Below are 20,297 nucleotides of genomic sequence, written 5' to 3' on the forward strand. Positions count from 1 at the left end.
TCATTTATCATCATTTGATCGCTATCAATTATTGTATGTAAGATTCCCTCCATGCCGTCTGCCAGACACTATGCCTAGTGTTTTCCATAGGTGATCTCGTTTCATCCTTTCAATAACTTCATAGGGTAAGTGCTATTCCATTTCACAGATAAGGGAACTGAGGTCCAGAGAGTTTGAATAATTTGCCAGAGGTCATATGACCTGTAAGTGATGAACCGAGGGAACAAATATATGCAGTCTGACTCCAGAGTCTTTGCCTTTAAAGTTCTGAAACAACGCAAAGTGAGAGATGAGCAACGTGAACTGAAAAAAGTAGGGTGAATGCCTTGACCCATTAGGGGTCGATAAATCCAGAACTTTTCAGGCTGCCCAACCATTAGGGATCTCCCAGGTCCAGGCTGAGCTCATGTACTTAAGCTGCCAGGCACGACGCTTGGCACTGAGTGTATCAATAAATGTTAGTTTCCCTTCTTCCAAAGCTAACTGGTGATTGAGCTCTTTCTTCCTTGTTGAATATTCTTGTCTTTCTGATGAAGCTACCATCTCACAAGGAGGCAGGTAAAGGATGTTCAGTGCAACAGTGTTTGTAATAGTGAAAACCAGGAAACAACCTAAGTGTCCATTAGGAGGGGAATAGATAAACAGCAATACAGGCACCCAGTGGAATACTATCAATACATAGTAGGGAAGAAAAAAATGAACCAGAGTTACCTGTATCAATAGAACTGAACCTTGAGCATAACATCTAGAGCAAAAAGCAAGTTGCCAAAAGATACATGTAATATGATAACATTTTTTAAAATGTTTAAAATATGCTAAACAAAATAACATGGATTTCGGAAGCATCAATCTGTAACAAAACAAAAATCATGGATGATAAGGATGCATAGATACAGATGACCTCTGCGGAGGGAGGAGGAACACTTGAATGAGGGGAGGCCTCAACTGTCTCTGTAACGCTTTTACTTTATTTTAGAAGAAGGATCTGCAAATGTCCTTCAAAGGCGGAATGGTTAAACAGCTTGTGACACGTGCATGCCATGGAATACTACTTAGCAATTAAAAGAAATAGACTATTTGACACATGTAACAATTTGGGTGGATTTTAATGGCATTATGCTAATTGGAAAAAAAAAAGACCAATCTTAAAAAGTTTTGTACTGTATGATCCCATTTATGTAACATTCTTGAAATGACAAAATTATAAAGAAGACGAATAGGGAATTCCCTGGCAGTCCAGTGGTTAGGACTCTATGCTCTCACTGCCGAGGGCCCAGGCTCAATCCCTGATCGGGGAACTAAGATCCCGCAAGCTGAGCGGTGCAGCCAAAATAAAATAAAATAAAATAAAAATTAAGAAGATGAATAGATCAGTGGTTGCTAAGGGTTAAAGAGGAGGGAGTGGGCATTGTATAGTATGAGGGTGTTCCCTCATGGTGGCAGAACCATCTGTATCTTAAATGTGGTGGTGGTTATACAAATCTCCGTATGTAATAAAATGTCAGAGAATTAAAACAAAGACCTACAAGAAGAAGAAGGGTTGTTAAGTCTGGGTGGTAGGAACACAAGTTGTGTTATTGGTTTTTGATCTTTGTGAGTAGGAGGTTGTATAAATATGCACACGATCAGGTTACCTGACGGGGCTGTGAGGCAGATGCTACCATTCAGGCCCTCTCTCTCTCTATGTTCAGTTTATCCTCCACCTTCTTTTGCATCCCTCAAAATACCCACGAATGTCCTTTATGTTTTAAAGATTTTATGGCTGGCAACTTGGAAAACTGATAAAGGGTAGCCCAAAATTAGCTTGTTTATGAAACCGTAAGGTTAAAAACTCTTACAAAATGAAATAAGGGACTTCCCTGGTGGTCCAGTGGGTAAGATTCCACACTCCAAATGCAGGGGGCCCGGGTTTGATCCCTGGTCGGGGAACTAGATCCCACGTGCATGCCGCAACTAAGAGTCCACATTCAGGAACTAAGACTCGGCTCAGGGCTTCCCTGGTGGCGCAGTGGTTAAGAATCCGCCTGCCAGTGCAGGGGATATGGGTTTGAGCCCTGGTCCGGGAAGATCCCACATGCCATGGAGCAGCTAAGCCCGTGTGCCATAACTACTGAGCTTGCACTCTGGGGCCTGCGAGCCACAACTACTGAGCCTGCGTTCCACAACTACTGAAGCCCACACACCTAGAGCCCGTGCTCCGTAACAAGAGAAGCCACCATGATGAGAAGCCCGCGCACCGCAACGAAGAGTAGCCCCCACTCGCCACAACTAGAGAAAGCCCGCATGCAGCAATGAAGACCCAATGCAGCCAAAAATAAATAAATTTTTTTAAAAAAAGAAAAAGACTCGGCGCAGGCTAAATAAGTAGATAAATAAATATTTTTTAAAAATGAACCTGGAAAACATGATGTGAAAGTCAGATACAAAGGGCCACATACTGTATAATCCCATTTGTATGAAATGTCCAGAAGAAGCAAATCCATAGAGACGGAAGGCAGACTGTGGTTGCCAGGGCTGGGGGAGGGGAGATGGGGTGTGACTGCTAAAGGGCAGGGGGTTTCTTTTTCGGGTGATGAAAATGTTTTGGAACTAGATAGAGGTGATGGTTGTATGACACTGAGAATGTACTAAATGCCACTAAACTGTTCACTTTAAACGGTTTGTTTTGAGCTTCCCTGGTGGCACCGTGGTTAAGAATCTGCCTGCCAACGTAGGGGACACAGGTTCGAGCCCTGGTCCGGGAAGATCCCACATGCCACGGAGCAACGAAGCCCGTGCGCCACAACTACTGAGCCTGCGCTCTAGAGCCCACAAACCACAACTACTGAAGCCCGCGCGCCTAGAGCCCGTGCTCCGCAACAAGAGAAGCCAACGCAACGAGAAGCCCATGCACTGCAACGAAGAGTAGCCCCTGCTCACCACAACTAGAGAAAGCCCATGCACAGCAATGAAGACCCAATGCAGCCAAAAATAAATAAATAAAATAAATTAAAATAAATAAATTAATTAATTAACTGGTTCGTTTTATGTTATGTGAATTTCACGTGATTTAAAAAAAAAAAGCTGTTACAAATGTATAGAGTAACCGCCCCTCTTCTCTAGCTCATCCTCTCTCCCATCCCCCACTCTCTGTCCCCAGTCCTCTCCTGGGTCAGGCAAGATCCCTGCCCCAGAGGCTGTGGTCTGAGGATGGAGTTAGGGTGGAATACTAGGTATGCGCCAGTGTCTGTTGTGATTTCTGGTCGTCTCTAGCCTGGGTAGTTCTTGTATAAACATTTTCCTCCCTTTCACCGAAAAGAACTCCTTAGAGCAAGACATAAACCAGGGTGTCTGTTATGAGCTGATTTGTGTCCCCCTTCACCCACATTCCTATGTTGAAGTCCTAACCTCCAGTACCTCTTTTTAAAAAAAAAAAAAAATTTATTTATTTGGTTGGGTCAGGTCTTAGTTGTGGCAGGTGGGCTCCTTAGTTGAGGCTTGCCGGCTCCTTAGTTGTGGCATGTGAACTCTTAGTTGCGGCATGCATGTGGGATCTATTTCCCAGACCAGGGATCAAACCCGGGCCCCCTGCATTGGGAGCACAGAGTCTTAACCACTGCACCACCTGGGAAGCCCCTCCAGTACCTCTTAATGTGACTGTATTTGAACAAGGGGTCTTAAAGAGGTAATTAAATTAAAATGAGGTCATTAGCGGTGGGGCCCTAATTCAATAGGACTGGTGTCTTTATAAAAAGAGGCGATTAGGACACAGACGTGCACAGAGGGAAGACCATGTGAGGACACGGGGAAGACGGCTGTCTACAAAGCAAGGGGAGAGGTCTCAGAACAAATAACTCTACCCACTCCTTGATCTTGGACTTCTGGCCTTCAGAACTGTGAGAAAATAAAATTTCTGTTGTTTAAGCCACCCAGACTGTGAAACTTTGATAAGGTGGCCCGAGCAAACTCGCACAGCGTCTGATCCTCTTTGTCCTATGCCGCTGTCAGCCAGTGGTTACAGAGCTCGGCTGGAACGCCATTTGTGTTTATTTAAAACCACTTATCACCTATAAATTAGAATAGAATTTCACATAAGGCCTCTTGTGCTACACAGCAGAGAAATTCAACTTAAAAAAAGTAGAAGAATAACATTAAAGACAGGTTGACTTTTCACAGGCAAACATTGCCCAACTGCCTCTTCTCTCTCTCCAGCTATCTTTTGTTTAATGATGGAAACCAATCTCAAAATTCATTAACATGCATATTTTTAAAAAACTGAATGAGAGAAAAAAAATCACACTGCTCTCTGAGGTTCCCATAGAAGCTGACATTTCAGTCATGATTTAAAAAAAAAATTTTTTTTAAACGGAACAACTAAAATTATTATAATCCAGAAAAAAATTGCTGAATAGTCTTATCTACTGTTATCATTTCTAACAAAGAATATTCACATAAAGCTCCTAAAAATTATCTTTCTAAAACAAAAATTGAACCATGCCTCTTTTCCTAACCTCAACAACCTTCAATTATCAAAAGAATAGAGTTCCAACTCAGCACTGCCAGACTACCTGGTATCAACGTGGGGTGGAGGTGAAAGAGAATGGCCTTTGGAATTAGATGTTTCTGGGCTGAAATTCCAGCTTTCCCACTCATTGGCCAGGTGCTGGGGATGCAGAGAGGATGACAGGGGTCCTGGGCTTAGGATCCTTACAGCTACGGATACTTTATACTGAAATATAATTCACATGCTATAAAATTCATCTTTTTTTTTTTTTTAGGTCATTCATTTTATTGAATATCTTGTGTACTTTCTTATATTCTTAACTCAAGAGACTTTCTTTCAGATACACATGCCTAAAAAGCCTGAGAGCAGCAGGACAGCCGGGGCACACAATTCAAACTCCTGCCCAGGCCCTTCTTATGTCTTTCCCATTGAGGACTAAGCCAGCACTTCCCCTCTTCCCCTCTATCTCAACAGCCCAGTGATCCATCCTTTATAACTGACAGAGTGAAATAAAATGGAATCTGGGAGAACCAACCAGTTGGCAGAGGGAAGCCGGAGAAACTCCCAAGAGAGATGGTCCAGCTGATTCTGGAAGCCACAGCAGGTCCCCAGGTATGGCTGCATGCTGGCAGAGGTGACCAGGATGTCCTGGGTCATAGCTTGGCTCCAGACACAGACTGGATTCCCAGCCACCCAATCCGTGCAACCGAGACAGCATGCAACTCCCTGAGGATGCTGTCCTCCAGCCCTCAACCGCAGTTCACTGACTGAAAACACAGACTAAAAACAGATACTGACGCTTGATCTTAGACAAAAGGCTGAGAAATGATAAATTCATCCTTTTAAAGTACAGTTCAGCCATTTTTATTATTGTATATTCACAAACTTGTGCAAACATCACCACTGTCTAATTCCAGAACTTTTTCATCATCCCCCCCAAATAAATCCCCCATGCCCATTGTCAGTCATGCCCCATAGAGCTGCCCCAGCTCCTGGCAAATACCAATCTACTTTCTATCTCTATATCATTATTATTATTATTATTTTGTGTGTGTGGCCATGCACCACTCAGCTTGAGGGATCTTAGTTCCCTGACTGGGGATTGAACCCGGGCCCTCGGCAGTGAAATCACGGAGTCTTAACCACTGGACTGCCAGGGAGTTCCCATGATGTATTTTTTAAATGAAGAAATGCCATTACAATGTTGGGAAAATTGAGGTAGGGCGATTTGGGCAGGGGGCCTTAAACAGGCTTTCTTCCCCATCTGGTTTGTGACTGTTTGTTCTTCTGAGGTTGAGTCCAACAGTCTTGTGGGACTGAGCCCTTCACCTGTGGGATCTGATGCTAATGAAACAGAGTAGGACCCTGTGGGGACCTGCTGGGTACAAATCCTTTCTGTGTCCCCTGTTTCTTGTTTGTAGGAAATAGGCTTTATTCAGCCTCCTTGACCTTCCCTGAGTTAGAAAGGGCAGATTTGAATAGTTGCTTATCAGGAAAGGGAGGGGATGTAGAAACAAAGGAGGAGCAGTGAAGAAACAATAGTGCAGCCCTGGGGCAGGGTCCTGGTTCCTCCTCAAGGGATACACAGAACAATATCTTTGAGTTCTTCTGTAGGAACTAAGGCCCCCACCCAGGTGGAGGATGGTAACTTCAGGACAAGCACAAGATTCCTGGGACACCATCCTGTTACCTCACCACCAACCAATCAGAAGAAAGTCTGCACACAGTGGGAGGTGATGAAGACTCTGACCCCATCCCCAAATGATTTCCCTTTAAAAACTTTCCTGGTCAAGCAGAACATTTGGAGCTGGTTTTTGGACACAAGTCCACCTTCTCCCCAGGTTGCCAGCCTCCTGAATAAAGCAAGTTTTCCTTTCCAACCAACACTTGTCTCTTGAGTATTGGCTTTTGAGTGGCGAGCAGCCAAACCCAAGTTTGGTAACAAAAGGTGAGTAGAATCTCTACTGAGATCCAAATGAACAGTCTGGGAGACCAAGTGCAAGAAATGTCTCAAAACATAGAGCAAAATGATAAAGAAATAGAAATCTGTGGGGAAAGGTAAGAGAGTTGGAGGATAGCTCCTGAAGAATGAATGAACACACAATAGGAGTTCCAGAACAAGAATAAGCAACAGATCAACAAATAATAGGAGAAGATTTTCCTGAAATTACTAAAGATCAGAGACTGCAGATTGACAGGGCTCACAGAGTTCCAGACTGGTCTGATAAGAGTCATATGTGGGCATATTCTGGTAAAATTCCCAAACCTGAAAGATAACCATCTTACAAGTGTCAAGCAGAAAGCAGAAGATATTCACAAAGGAAAAAAAATCAGACTGGCATTAGATTTTCATCTACGCTATGGAAAGATGACAGTGGACCCGTATCTACAGAAGAGAGAAAGGACTCCAACCCAAGAATCCTCTATCCAGTTTTCAAAATACTTTCTATCTATTGAGGCAAAAGGAGAAGAGTCAAGGATACCCAAGGATTCAGAGACTATAACTCCCAGGTCTTCATCTTAGGAAATGACTTGAGAAAAGACTTACCAAACCACAACTAAACCTGAAAAGAAAACTGAAAGAAGAAGAAAACAAAAGAGAAAACAGTGTTAAGAACACAGGCATATGACGTCTTACATCTTAGTGGATCCAGAGAGGGATTTGTGTAACAGAGAAGGACTCTTGAAACCAAATGGACCTCCCCTAAGGGAGTTCTAACAAATACTAAATTATTTCAGCCAAACCTCAGAGATTGGTGAGTGGGGGTGGGGAGGAAAAGGGTCTCATGGGTCTCAGTGGGGAAGATGGGAAAGGAAAGGAGGAGAGGGAGGAAGTGAAAGTGTTCTAAGGGTCTCGTCTCGGAGGGACGAGGGAGAAGAGGAGGAAACGGACCTAGGAGCTGCGAGGACAGTGCACCTCAGCGTGGGACATGGTGAGTTACAGGCCTCCCATTATCAGGACAAGGAAATTCCTTTTGCCTAGTTGCAGCCAAGAAAGCAACATGGGTCACCAGCAGCTCTACTGGAGCCATCCAAAAAAATCTGGCCAGGGTTCTAGCTCTTGCCGTGCCTGCTCAAACTGGTCCAAACTGGCCCAAACCGGCACGATCTGATCCAGAAATACAGCCTCAATATGTGCCGCCAGTGTTGCCGCCAGTATGGGAAGGACATCGGCTTCATTAAGTTGGACTAAGTGTGAACTTCTTTTTTTTTTTAATTTTATTTATTTATTTATTTATTTATGGCTGTGTTGGGTCTTCGTTTCTGTGTGAGGGCTTTCTCTAGTTGCGGCAAGTGGGGACCACTCTTCATCACGGTGCACAGGCCTCTCACTATCGTGGCCTCTCCCGTTGCGGAGCACAGGCTCCAGACACGCAGGCTCAGCAATTGTAGCTCACAGGCTTAGTTGCTCTGCGGCATGTGGGATCTTCCCAGACCAGGGCTGGAACCCGTGTCCCCTGCATTGGCAGGCAAACTCTCAACCACTGCGCCACCAGGGAAGCCCAGTGTGAACTTCTTGAATGGGTCATCCAGCATATCTACCTTCCTCAGAAACAATACTAACTCTTTGTATATAAAATAAAAAATTTTAAACTTCAAAAAAACACAAAAAACAAGGAAATTCATCATGAAGGAAATGGAGAGACCTTCTTAACCAAGCCTGGGAACTCAGAAGCTATGAAAGAAAAGATGGGTATTTGACTATGTCAACATTAAAATGTTTTATGTGACAAGGGATACCAAAAATAAAGCCAGTGCAAATGATGGAGCTGGAAAAATATTTGTAATACAAATAACAGTCACCAACTGCGGTTGACTAACTTAGTGTGTGCCATGCACCATCCTATTGACTTGTATTAACTCACTGGTGTCTAGAACAACAGTATGAGGTAGGAATTATGATGCTGATGATGATTGCTCCTTCACAGATGAGTAAACTGAGGCAAAGTTGAATGACTTGCCGAGGTCACATAGCCAGTCAGGGGCCAAGTTCTGATGCGACCCTTGGCAGCCTGCCCCAGAGGACGATGCTCTTAATCACTTCTCTGCAATTAAGCCAAAGGTCAAATGGATGCTATCTAAAGAGCTTTTACAAATTGACCTGAACAAGACAAACAACCAAGACAGAAATGGACTTAGATTATGGACAGATTATTTACAGAGGAGCGAAACCAAATGGCCAACAAACGAATGTAAAGATCTTCAAATTCAACAGTGGTCAGATAAATGCAAATTAAAGAAGCAGTAAGACATTGCATCCATCAGACCGACTGACATAACTAAAACGAGCAATGCTCTCAAGTGCTGGCAGGAATATGGAGAAAAGGCCACTCTGGTACATGTGAAGTTTTGCAACCATTTGGGAAAGCAATCTGGCAACATCTGTTAAAATGGAAACGAAACCCTTTGACCCATTAATCCGACTCCTGGGACTCCGTCCCAGAAAAATAAAAATACCAATACTTAAGGACAAGGATGTTGATTGGAACATTGTTTTTTTGTATGTGTGGTAGGAAGCTGGCCATAAAATGAATGCCCATCAAAAGGAAAAGGGGAACGATGGAATAAATGATGCTCCGTCCACCCTATACACATTTTAATAAAATAAAACCAATCCGTGTCTGCAGCCTGGCAGCCTGCTGGCCCTAAGGGCTGGCAGATGTGTTTTTGGTGAGCCAGCAGTGTTTTTATAAATTCCTGCAGGCTTCTGAGTCTATGATCCCCTGCAAATATTTCCATTAGACACAAAGTCTGCCGTCCAAAGGGCTACAGCACACAAACATACGTGGTATATGTGTGCTATTAACCTTTCATGGGGGGGCGGGGGGAGGTGTGGGTGAGGATGTGGAGAAATTGGAACCCTCATATATTGCTGGTGGGAATGCAAAATGGGGCTGCCACTATGGAGAACAGTTTGGTGGGTCTTTGATAAGGTAAACATAGAGTTACCATAGGATCCCAGCAATTCCACTCCTATGAATATATCCAAAAGAACTGAAAAAGATGTTCAAACAAACACTTGAACACAAATGGTCATAGCAACACTATTCACAATAGCCAAAAGGTGGAAACAACCCACATGTTTATCTACTAGATGAATGGATAAACAAATGTGGTCCATCCATCCATACGTACAATGGAATATTATTCAGCCATAGAAAGGAATAAAGTACTGATACATATACATCATGGATGAACCCCGAAAACATTATGCTGAGTGAAAGAAGCCAGAACTAAAAGGCCACGTATTTTATGATTCCGTTGATAGGAAATGTCCAAAAGAGGCAAATCCACAGAGACAGAAAGTAGATTAATGGTCTCCAGGACCTGGGGGGATGGGAGAATGGGATGTGACTGCATAATAATGGGTTTGGGGTGATGAAAAAGTTCTGGAACCAGACAGTGGTATTTGTTGCACAACACTGTGAATGTATCAATAGTTAATGCCACTTTAAAATAGTTAAAATGGTGAATTTTATGTTTTGTATATTTTATCACAATAAGAAAAAATTCACAGAGCGGGACAATTAGAAAAAGAGAGTCTGAAAAGATAACTGGGGGAGGGGCAATAAAGGAAAAGGGGTTGAGAAACAGTGGGATAAAGACTAGTTTGTGCTTCAGTACATTAAAGATCATTGGCCTTAAAGCAAATACCTAAATAATTCACCTTTTTTTTTTTTTTAAACAGTGAGGGGGAATTCCCTGGCGGTCCGGTGGTTAAGACTTGGGGCTTTCACTGCCATGGCCGGGGTTCAATCCCTGGTGGGGGAACTAAGATCCCACAAGCCGCGCAGTGTGGTCAAATAAATAAAACAGTGAGGGATCTTGTAGGCCTTTGAGGCAAATCACCCCCCTTTTCTGTTTCTAACCCAGGATTTGGGGTGCGTTCTTTCACAGCCCACAAGGATTTGAGCTTAATCACTGTTTCTTGTCCAACTTTTGTCTGACTCTGTGTTACTTGGGACCTTCTGGGTTACCTGGGGTAACGCACGTTATATAAGCAACCGAAGTAAGTTTGCTCAGGAAACTGTCAAGCCTCGTGCAGGCCTGGACTATACTGTCTTAAGCCAAGTCCAAATACCATCTGATAGAAGATGCATCGTTACTTTATATGCCACAAAGACAGGAAAAGAATGTGCACCCACTATGGCAAACTTCTTATCACTTTAAAATTTCAACGGATACTTGTAGTCTCGGATTTTTTATTTTTTTTTTTAGTCTCGGAGTTTTAAATTTCCTATGTCACTCTTGTGCATATATAAAGAGGAAAATGGAAATTTGTTGATTAAGGTATTCCTACAATGTCTTCTTGCTTAGAATCTGACTCTTCTGATCACTTTTCGAAGCAGTCACACTGAGGTCTGTGTTTTTCACTCACCATCGTCCTCTGTGCCTTGAGAATGCTGGTGATGCTGCATTTCTCTCTCTCTCTTTTTTTTTAATGTATTTATTTTTATTTTTGGCTGTGTTGGGTGTTTGCTGCTGCACACAGGCTTTCTCTAGTTGCGGCGAGCAGGGGCTACTCTTCCTTGCCGTGCGCAGGCTTCTCATTGCGGTGGCTTCTCTACACGGGCTCTAGGCGCCCGGGCTTCAGTAGTTGTGGCACGTGGGCTCAGTAGTTGTGGCTCGTGGGCTCTAGAGCGCAGGCTCAGTAGTTGTGGCTCACGGCCTTAGTTGCTCCGCGGCATGTGGGATCTTCCCGGACCAGGGCTCGAACCCGCGTCTCCTGCATTGGCAGGCGGATTCTTAACCACTGCGCCACCCGGGAAGCCCGATGTTGCATTTCTTAAAAGACTGAAAAGCCGTTGGCATTGGGTTCTTGTGCCGGCTCAGGAATCATGTAGGGGAGCCTCCTTTTGACTCCTCCAATGGGAATGTTGCTATACATGTCTGATCCTCTTCTTGTCTCATCCCTCCTCCAACTCCTGTGTTCTTAGGAGTGAAAAAAGTGCTCCACTGTTTCCCGGAGCTATCGACACCCATCCTGGCGCTTTGGACCCCTGTGCTTTTGGCGCTCACCTTCCTGCAGGCAAGGTCGTCACTCCAGGATTGCTGCCCCCACAGCAGCAAGAATTAAGACACCAGCTATTGTTAGACACAGTTCAAGACATTAAATGTCATGAAAAACAAAGGACATATTTAATTTAATTTAATTTTTTTCAACTTTATTTTATACTGGAGTATAGTTGATTAACAATGTTGTGTTAGGGACTTCCCTGGTGGCGCAGGGGTTAAGAATCCGCCTGCCAATGCAGGGGACACGGGTTTGAGCCCTGGTCTGGGAAGATTCCACATGCCGTGGAGTAACTAAGCCCATGCGCCACAACTACCGAGCTTGCTCTCTAGAGCCCGCGAGCCACAACTACTGAGCCCACGAGGCACAACTACTGAAGCTCACGCACCTAGAGCCTGTGCTCCGCAGCAAGAGAAGCCACCGCAATGAGAAGCCCGCGCACCGCAACGAAGAGGAGCCCCCGCTCACTGCAACTGGAGAAAGCCTGCGCGTGGCAGCGGAGACCCAACGCAGCCAAAAATAAATAAATAAATAAATTTAAAAAACAAAAAACAAAAAAACAATGTTGTGTTAGTTTCAGGTGTACAGCAAAGTGGTTCAGTTTTACATATACATGTATCTATTCTTTTTCAAATTCTTTTCCCATTTAGGTTGTTACACAATATTGAGCAGGGTTCAAAAGATACATTTTTGCTTACATCGATGAAAATGGTATGCCAGGAGAGAGAAGCTCTAGAATTGTCCCCATTCTCATGATGTGGCCTCAGTTGGTCGTTGCTCTGACTTCTGACTGTCTTCTTTGGGGGTCTCTTGGCTTCTGCCCAACTCCAACGGAGGTGTTTATTTCTTGCATATCTTGCTTGGGTCCAGACTTCCATAAAGAGAGGACCCGACTGCATCGTTGTCACTCTCCAGCATCTTCCCTGATATGACTGGGTCTAATAATCATTATCCAGTGGGAGTGGGTTGCATGGTGATCCTCAAAAAGATATATTCATGGATTAATCCCAGAACCCTAACTTGTGAATGTTACCTTATTTGGAAAAAGGGTCTTTGCAAATACAATTAAATTTAGGATCCCAAGATAAGATCATCCTGGATTATCTGGATAAGCCCTAAATCCAATGACAAGCATCCTTATAAGAGACACACAGAGAGGAGAAGGCCATGTGAAGACAGAAGAAGAGACTGGAGTGATGCAGCCACAAGTCAAGAAACACCTAGGGCCACCAGAGCTACAAGAGGCAAGGAAGTGTCCTCCCCTAGAGACTTCAGAGGGAGTGTGGCCCTGCCAACATCTCAGTTTTAGACTTCTGGCCTCCAGAACTGTCAGAGAATAAATTTCTGTTGTTTTCAAGCACCAAGTGTAAGGTCTTCCCTGGTGGTCAAGTGGCTAAGACTCCGTGCTCCCAATGCAGGGGGCCCGGCTTTGATCCCTGGTCAGGGAACTAGATCCCACATGCTGCCGCAGCTAAGAGTTTGCATGCTGCAACTAAAAGATCCCATGTGCCGCAACAAAGACGTGGAGCAGCCAAATAAATAAATAAATAAATATTTTTAAAAAATAAAAAGTGAAGCACCAAGTGTGTGGTAATTTGTTATAGCAGCCCCAGGAAACTAATATGCAGTATGGAGTGCCTTTTTTTTTTAAAGCAAGCACCTGCCTTTTTTGTTGTTGTTGTTAATTAATTAATTAATTTTAATTTTTGGCTGTGTTGGGTCTTCGTTTCTGTAAGAGGGCTTTCTCTAGTTGTGGCGAGCGGGGGCCACTCTTCATCGCAGTGCGCGGGCCTCTCACTGTCATGGCCTCTCTTGTTGCGGAGCATAGGCTCCAGATGCGCAGGCTCAGTAGTTGTGGCTCACGGGCCTAGTTGCTCCGCGGCATGTGGGATCCTCCCAGACCAGGGCACGAACCCGTGTCCCCTGCATTGGCAGGCAGATTCTCAACCACTGCGTCACCAGGGAAGCCCCCTGGAGTGCCTTTTTGAGCAAAGCTTATGTACCAGGCCAGCTCACAGCTGTCAGTCAACCAGTGGATGACTCCCCCGGGCTGGTCTAGTCAGTAGAAGCTCAAATGGTGACATGACATGGTACTCGGGCCATGGGCTTCTCTCTCAGCACAGCACAGAGTGACACAAGGATTGCAATTCGATTTTTAAAAACTTCCCCGCTCTGGCCTTTATGGGTCTAAAACAATCCTTTGTTTTCAAACCTAGTATTATTTTTCTCATAAACATTCAGTTGAAAACAAACTAATCCCCATAATGCTCTAAGTAGTGTCCCTGGAGCCTGCACTTGGCCTTGCTGGCTAATTGAGGGACTTCAGTGACATTGGCTGATGTCACTGCTTTCCCTTAACCACTCATTGCAGGGAACTGCTGCAGTCTTTCCTTGTGTCTATTGTCATGGAGGATCCAATCAGAACACTTCCTCTCTTCCACACTTTCATTGTACCCTGTGCTTTTTTTTTCTTCATCACATTTATCACAATATTAATTTTAAAAGGATCTGCATAACCCAATGTTCATAAGTGACCATCAACAGATGAATAGATGAAGATATTACATATATATATATATATATATATATATATATATATATATATATATACACAGTAGAATACTATTCAGCGATAAAAAGGAAAAAATTTTGCCATAACAAAAAAAGATGCAGGGCTTCCCTGGTGGCACAGTGGTTGAGAATCTGCCTGCTAATGCAGAGGACACGGGTTCGAGCCCTGGTCTGGGAAGATCCCACATGCCGCGGAGCAACTAGGCCCGTGAGCCACAACTACTGAGCCTGCGCGTCTGGAGCCTGTGCTCCGCAACAAGAGAGGCCGCGATAGTGAGAGGCCCGTGCACCGCGATGAAGAGTGGCCCCTGCTTGCCGCAACTGGAGAAAGCCCTCGCACAGAAACGAAGACCCAACACAGCCATAAATAAATAAAAAAATAAAATAAAAAAAAAAGATAACATTCCTTCTAAAAAAAAAGATGCAAACTCACAGAGCACAAACTAGTGGTTACCAGAGGGGAGAGGGAAGGGGGAGAGGGAAGCGGGGGAGGGGAAATACAGGGGTAGGGGAGTAAAAGATACAAACTATTAGGTATAAAATAAGCTGCAAGGATATATTGTACATCACAGGGAATATTGCCAGTATTTTATAGTAACTATAAATGGAGTATAACCTTTAAAAATTGTGAATCACTACATTGTACACTTGTAACTTACAGCAACTATACTTCAATTAAAAAAAAGAAAAAAGTAATTATTGATAGGTAAAAAAAATAAAAATAAATAAATAAAATGAGCTGCAGAATTATTTGTTTAACCTCAATCTCTTCCACCGCACTGTTAGCTAACAATGTCCTCCATGAGGACAGGAGCTAAGGCTCTCTGTCTTACCATCATCTCCCGACTGCCTTGCCCAGTGCCTGACACATAGTAGACACACAAGAAGTATTTGTGGAATAGACAAAGAAATGAATTCCATACGGCTTGGTGGGGGAGGCAAAGGCAAATCTGGGTACACAAACCAGAATCTAGACAACGTTAAATAAATGGGAGTTCCTTGAAACACATTCCCAGTGTTTCAAAGGTGCCATAAGGAAAACACACCCTGGATCCACCAGGGTCCTTCCTTTAGTATATTTTAAGAGCTTCCATTTCACACAGGCTTCATCGTCTGACATGCTGTTTGTCATGACCTTAGTTCCCACACTTCCTCCTTAAGACAGATGTTTGCAGAATAAACAATCCCCAAAGGAAAGGTTGCTTGGCAGGTAGAACAGTAAGGTTCACACCCTTGAACAGAATACAAATAGCTCTAACAATATGGGGAGGGATAGTTGACAGAGAACTTGCCTACCTGTGTCATGACAGTCACACTCAAGGTCACCACCTCCTGAAAATGGCCCTCTTCCAAGTGACCGTGCCCTTCAGAGGTGATTGGGTTCTCACCCAGCTTCAGGGTGTGAATCTTGATTAGTTTTAGCCAATCGTGGTGGTCTCACTCTCCTTGCCAAGACATGGCTGTAGGCTCAGAGATGTGACACAATTCTGACCTATAGGATGTGAGGGGAAGTCTAGGGATGTGTTTCAGAAAATCTCCTAGTAATTCCATTCCTAGGTGTATGTCCCAAAGAACTGAAGATCAGTTACTTAAATAAATACATGTACAGGCATGTTCACAGCAGCACTATTCGCAATAGCCAAAAGGTAGGAACAGCAGAAACATCCATCAGCAGCTGAATGGATAAACTAAATGTGGCATATCCACGCAATGGAATATCAGAAAAAGGAACAAAGTACTGATGCATGCTACAGCGTGGATGGACCTCGAATACATTAGATGAAGTGAAAAAAGCCACAAAAAAGGCCGCATATTGGGACTTCCCTGGCGGTCCAGTGGTTAGGACTCCGCGCTTCTTCCACTGCAGGGGGCACAGGTTTGACCTCTGGTTGGGGAACTAAGATCCACATGATGCACAGCCCGGCCAAAAAAAAAAACAACGAAAAATGGCCCCATATTGTATGATTCCAATGTCCAGAATAGGCAAATCCTTAGAGACAGAAAGATTAGTGGTTTCGCAGGAATCGAAGAGGAGGGAAAGAGGAATGGCTGTTTAGTGGGTATGAGCTCTCCTCTGCAGGGTAATGCAGATGTTTTGGAACTCAGTAGAGATGGTGTTTGCAAACATTGTGAAGGTACTAAATGCCACTGAATTGTTTACTTATAAAATGGTTAATTTTATGTCATGTGAATTTCACCTCAAATGAAAAAAAAAAAAAGAAGACCTTTGGAAATTCTTGCCTAAGGATGTAATGTTTGGAGCAGCTGAGGCCCGCCCCCACCTCCTTTTTTAAAATTTTTGGTCGCACCAGGGCATGCGGGGTCTCCCCCTGCAGTGGGAGCATGGAAATCCCAGCTGAGTCCTTTTGTGAGGAGACAAGCTAAGGCCAAACCAGTACATTAAAGGATGGCCAAGTGGAAAGATGGAAAGAACCTGGGCTCAATTACATCATTGGCAAGTTCTGGGAACTCAATATCTGAACTTCTGATTATGCAAGATAGTAAATGCCCTCTTAAAGCCAGTTCTAGTTAGGTTTTTTATTACTGGCAGCCAAAAGACTCCAAAGAAGGTTCTGAAAAAGCAAGGCAAAGGTATTGATTTTATCCAAATGAGAGCAAGAATCACAAGACTAACAGTAGCCGTGTTCGTGTGTCTCTCCCTGGAGAGAAAAGATAGTGTAATGAGTTGCTACAGCTAAAGTGAAAGAAACAAACCTTTTCAGCTTGTAGGTAGACAGCTGATGATAAAGAATTCTCAAGTGCAGTTAAATCTCAGGGTTAGGTAAGGAGTATGTATATGTGTGTGTGTGTGTGTGTGTGTGATCCCCAAGATGAACCCAGGTCTCATACTGTCTCAAGCCAATCTTAGTATTTCAAAAACAGGGAAGGACTAGCTTTAGGTGCAATATGCAAATAATTATAGAATTGTCAGCTCTGAGTACTGCAGGCAAGATGGAATCACTAGCCACACCACTGAGTTTGTGTGGCTTCTCTCGGGATTTGAGAGCTTAGCATCGAACACTGAAATGTGACCAAACGTTGTGGAAAACTCATGCTTTCTCTGTGTGAAATGTCAATTCTATGCGGTGAAGGTGAGCACTTCCCTTTTCAAAGTCAGGTTGACTTTTCTGAATCACTAGGCTGTGACTGGGAGAAAGCAGAGGAAGATAGAAGTGGATCCCTCTCCACCCCCTTTCCCTCAATTTTCTGTGGTTCTGGAAAGTTCTGGCGCCTGTTGGGCTGTACCCCACAGGCCAACAAGCCCTGTGCTTCCCCAGCTTCAAGAGCCTGGAGTCAGCTACAGATACATCAATGGTTCAATGGATGGGGGAGCTTACACATCTGAAGCAAGGTCCTGGAGCGACGCCCCACTGTGCAGCGGTCGGTGGGCAGGACATGGTGGCGGTCTTCGCTCCTCGGGGGCAGGGGAGGTTACCAGTTATAGGAGAATTGACCTCACATGGGCTCATTAGTTGCCAGGGAAACTAGCAGAGGGGCACGCCCCTCACCGCCCCTTTGATAAGAACAATCACTAGCTGGGGCCTGGGACAAGTACTTAGGAAGGTCAGTCCTGTGCGTAGGGTGTAGGTGAAGCAGGCACTGGTCGGGCAGGGGATGGATAGAGAGCAAGAGAACAGCCATGGTCAGTGGCTTGATCATACACAGCCTTACACGTTTCCTGCTCTACTCCACAGACAGAAAGCTTTCAGAAAAAGGATAATGCAGCTGGATGGGCTTTTATAAGGGCATTTAAGGGCTAATATTAGAGATTAATACTTGAAGTGTTTGGATTTGATCGTGTTCTTACTATATTTCTTGGCACTTAGTCCTAAGTCATTGTGTAATGTGTAAACTATTAAAATAAATGACTTAGGTTGCCTACGGTAAAAACCTGTTTCCCAGCTGATGGATTAAGGGAACTAGGTCCTTCACCCATACTGATTAAGGTGCTATATTTGTCTATAAATATTGCAGGGCCTTAGCCATGATGGAAATTAATTAAGATGTATTCCTCTGAGAATCTCTAATAGGGACATGGAGTTACCTTCCTCTCTGTCTTCACATCTTGGTTGTTTTTTTTTTGACTCAGCTGGGATTTCATATATTCAATGGGTCTTCTCTCTCTGAAGAGGTGAGTTGTTTATTCAAGAAGTCTTGAATCGCCTGGAATGTGAGGTATTTCCAAAACAATGAGTAAGTGTGCTTAAATAAAAGGAAACAAAACACAGAATCCTGCCGACTCTCAGAGGGCTGCCAGGATGAGGACATTGAGTTAAATCTAAACTACTGCCAAGGTCCTTCGGGCTCTGCTTATGAGCCAGCTGCAAAGAAAGGGAAAGGAAAGAGGAATAAAAAATTGTTTTTTGAGACTTGCCCTGCTGGTTACTTGTATCCACTTTTGAAAGCTGTTGCTTCTTTAGCTTTTCTGTAGATTTAATGGGATAGTTACAGGAGATGGATGATGGTGAGAGTGGCACACCAATGTGAATGTACTTAGTGCCACTGAATTGTACAGTTAAATATGGTTAAAATAGTTATGTTTTATATCATGTGACTTTTACCACACACACACACACACACACACACACAAAATGGGATAGTTAAAATGCACGTGAGATTGGGTAACACGGCCAAAACCACAGGATCCAGAGCAGAGGGCTAGGTTCTGGTTTAAAAACCCGAAAAACTGAACTCTATAATCACCAAGGAGGAAAACACTAGTGAAATATACATTGTTTACTAACTAGAGTCAGGGATGAAAATAAGTAAACACTTAGCCATAAAAATCAGAAGGAGGTTGTCATCACCTTTCAAAAGAATATGGTTCCTATATTATTCAGCCCTAAAAAGGAAGGAAATTCTGACATGTGTTACAACATGGATGCACCCAGAGACATTACGCTGAGTGAAATAAGCCAGTCACAAAAGGACAAATACTGTATGGGTCCACTTAACATGAGTTCCCTAGAGTAGTTAAATTCATAAAGACAGAAGTAGAATTGTGGTTACCAGGGGCTGGGGAAATGGGGAGTTATTGTTTAATGGGGACAGAGTTTTAGTTTTGCAAGATAGAAAATTCTGGAGCAGGATGGTGGGGATGGTTGCCGAACAGTGTGAAAGTATTTAATGCCACTGAACTGTACACTTTAAAATGGGTAAGATGGTAAATTTTGTTATGTGTATTTTACCACAAATAAAATTTTTTCTTTAATGGAAAAAAAAGAAAGAACATAGTTCCTAATCTATACTGGGAATGTTCTGTGTCTTGATTTGGGTGTTGTTTTTTTTTTTTTTTTTGATTTGGGTGTTTATTACATAGACACGTTGTCTTTGTGAAAATCCATTGCGATTTCCGTACTTTTCTGTACCTTAGTTTACTTCAGTTAAATTTATAAGATGAGGGCTTCCCTCATGGTGCAGTGGTTAAGAATCCGCCTGCCAATGCAGGGGACACGGGTTCGAGTCCTGGTCCGCGAAGATCCCACATGCCGCGGAGCAACCAAGCCCGTGCGCCACAACTACTGAGCCTGCACTCTAGAGCCCGCAAGCCACAACTACTGAGCCCGCGTGCCACAACTACTGAAGCCCGCATGCCTAGAGCCCGTGCTCCGGAACAAGAGAAGCCACCGCAATAAGAAGCCTGTGCACCGCAACGAAGAGTAGTCCTGCTTGCCGCAACTAGAGAAGCAGCAATGAAGACCCAGCGCAGCCAAAAAAATTAAAAAAAAAAAAAAATTTATAGGATGATTGTGGGACTTCCCTGGTGGTCCAGTTGGTCAGGACTCTACTCTGTCACTGTTGAGGGCCCGGGTTCGATCCCTGGTCAGGGAACTAGGATCCCACAAGCTGTGAGGCGCAGCCAAAAAAAAAAAAAAAAGTATAAAATGATTGTTTCTTATCAGTGGCAAAGTAGAGAGCTCACTGTCACTTAAAGGAGTACACACTTTATCCAAAGGCAGAAGCAGTAGAATTTCAGGAGGCTGGAGTGGTTTGGAGTGTCCCCCCTACTCCCCAACCACAATATTCACGTCCACCTGGAACCTCAGAATGTGACCTTACTGGGGAATAGTGTCTTTGCAGATGTAATTAAGGTAAGGATTAAAATGAGATCCTACAGGATTAGGGTGGGCCCTAAATCCAATGACAAGTGTCCTTACAAGACACAGAAAAGGGGAATTCCCTGGCGGTCCAGTGGTTAGGAGTTGGTGCTTTCACTGCCGGGCCCAG

At 43.8% G+C, this 20,297-nt stretch overlaps 1 non-coding gene and 1 pseudogene across 1 annotated transcript; both read left to right on the forward strand.

Annotated features, from left to right (window-relative positions):
• The first annotated feature begins 7,476 nt into the window (after window positions 1-7,476).
• Window positions 7,477-7,683, forward strand: LOC132347893 (small ribosomal subunit protein uS14-like; annotated as a pseudogene).
• A 12,144-nt stretch (window positions 7,684-19,827) lies between these two features.
• On the forward strand, window positions 19,828-19,901 carry TRNAD-GUC (transfer RNA aspartic acid (anticodon GUC)). Its single transcript has one exon. It is a non-coding gene; the product is annotated as a tRNA-Asp (tRNA).
• The last annotated feature ends 396 nt before the right edge of the window (window positions 19,902-20,297 follow it).

This window comes from Balaenoptera ricei, chromosome 14 (assembly GCF_028023285.1).
Source record: "Balaenoptera ricei isolate mBalRic1 chromosome 14, mBalRic1.hap2, whole genome shotgun sequence".
Taxonomy (NCBI): Eukaryota; Metazoa; Chordata; class Mammalia; order Artiodactyla; family Balaenopteridae; genus Balaenoptera; species Balaenoptera ricei.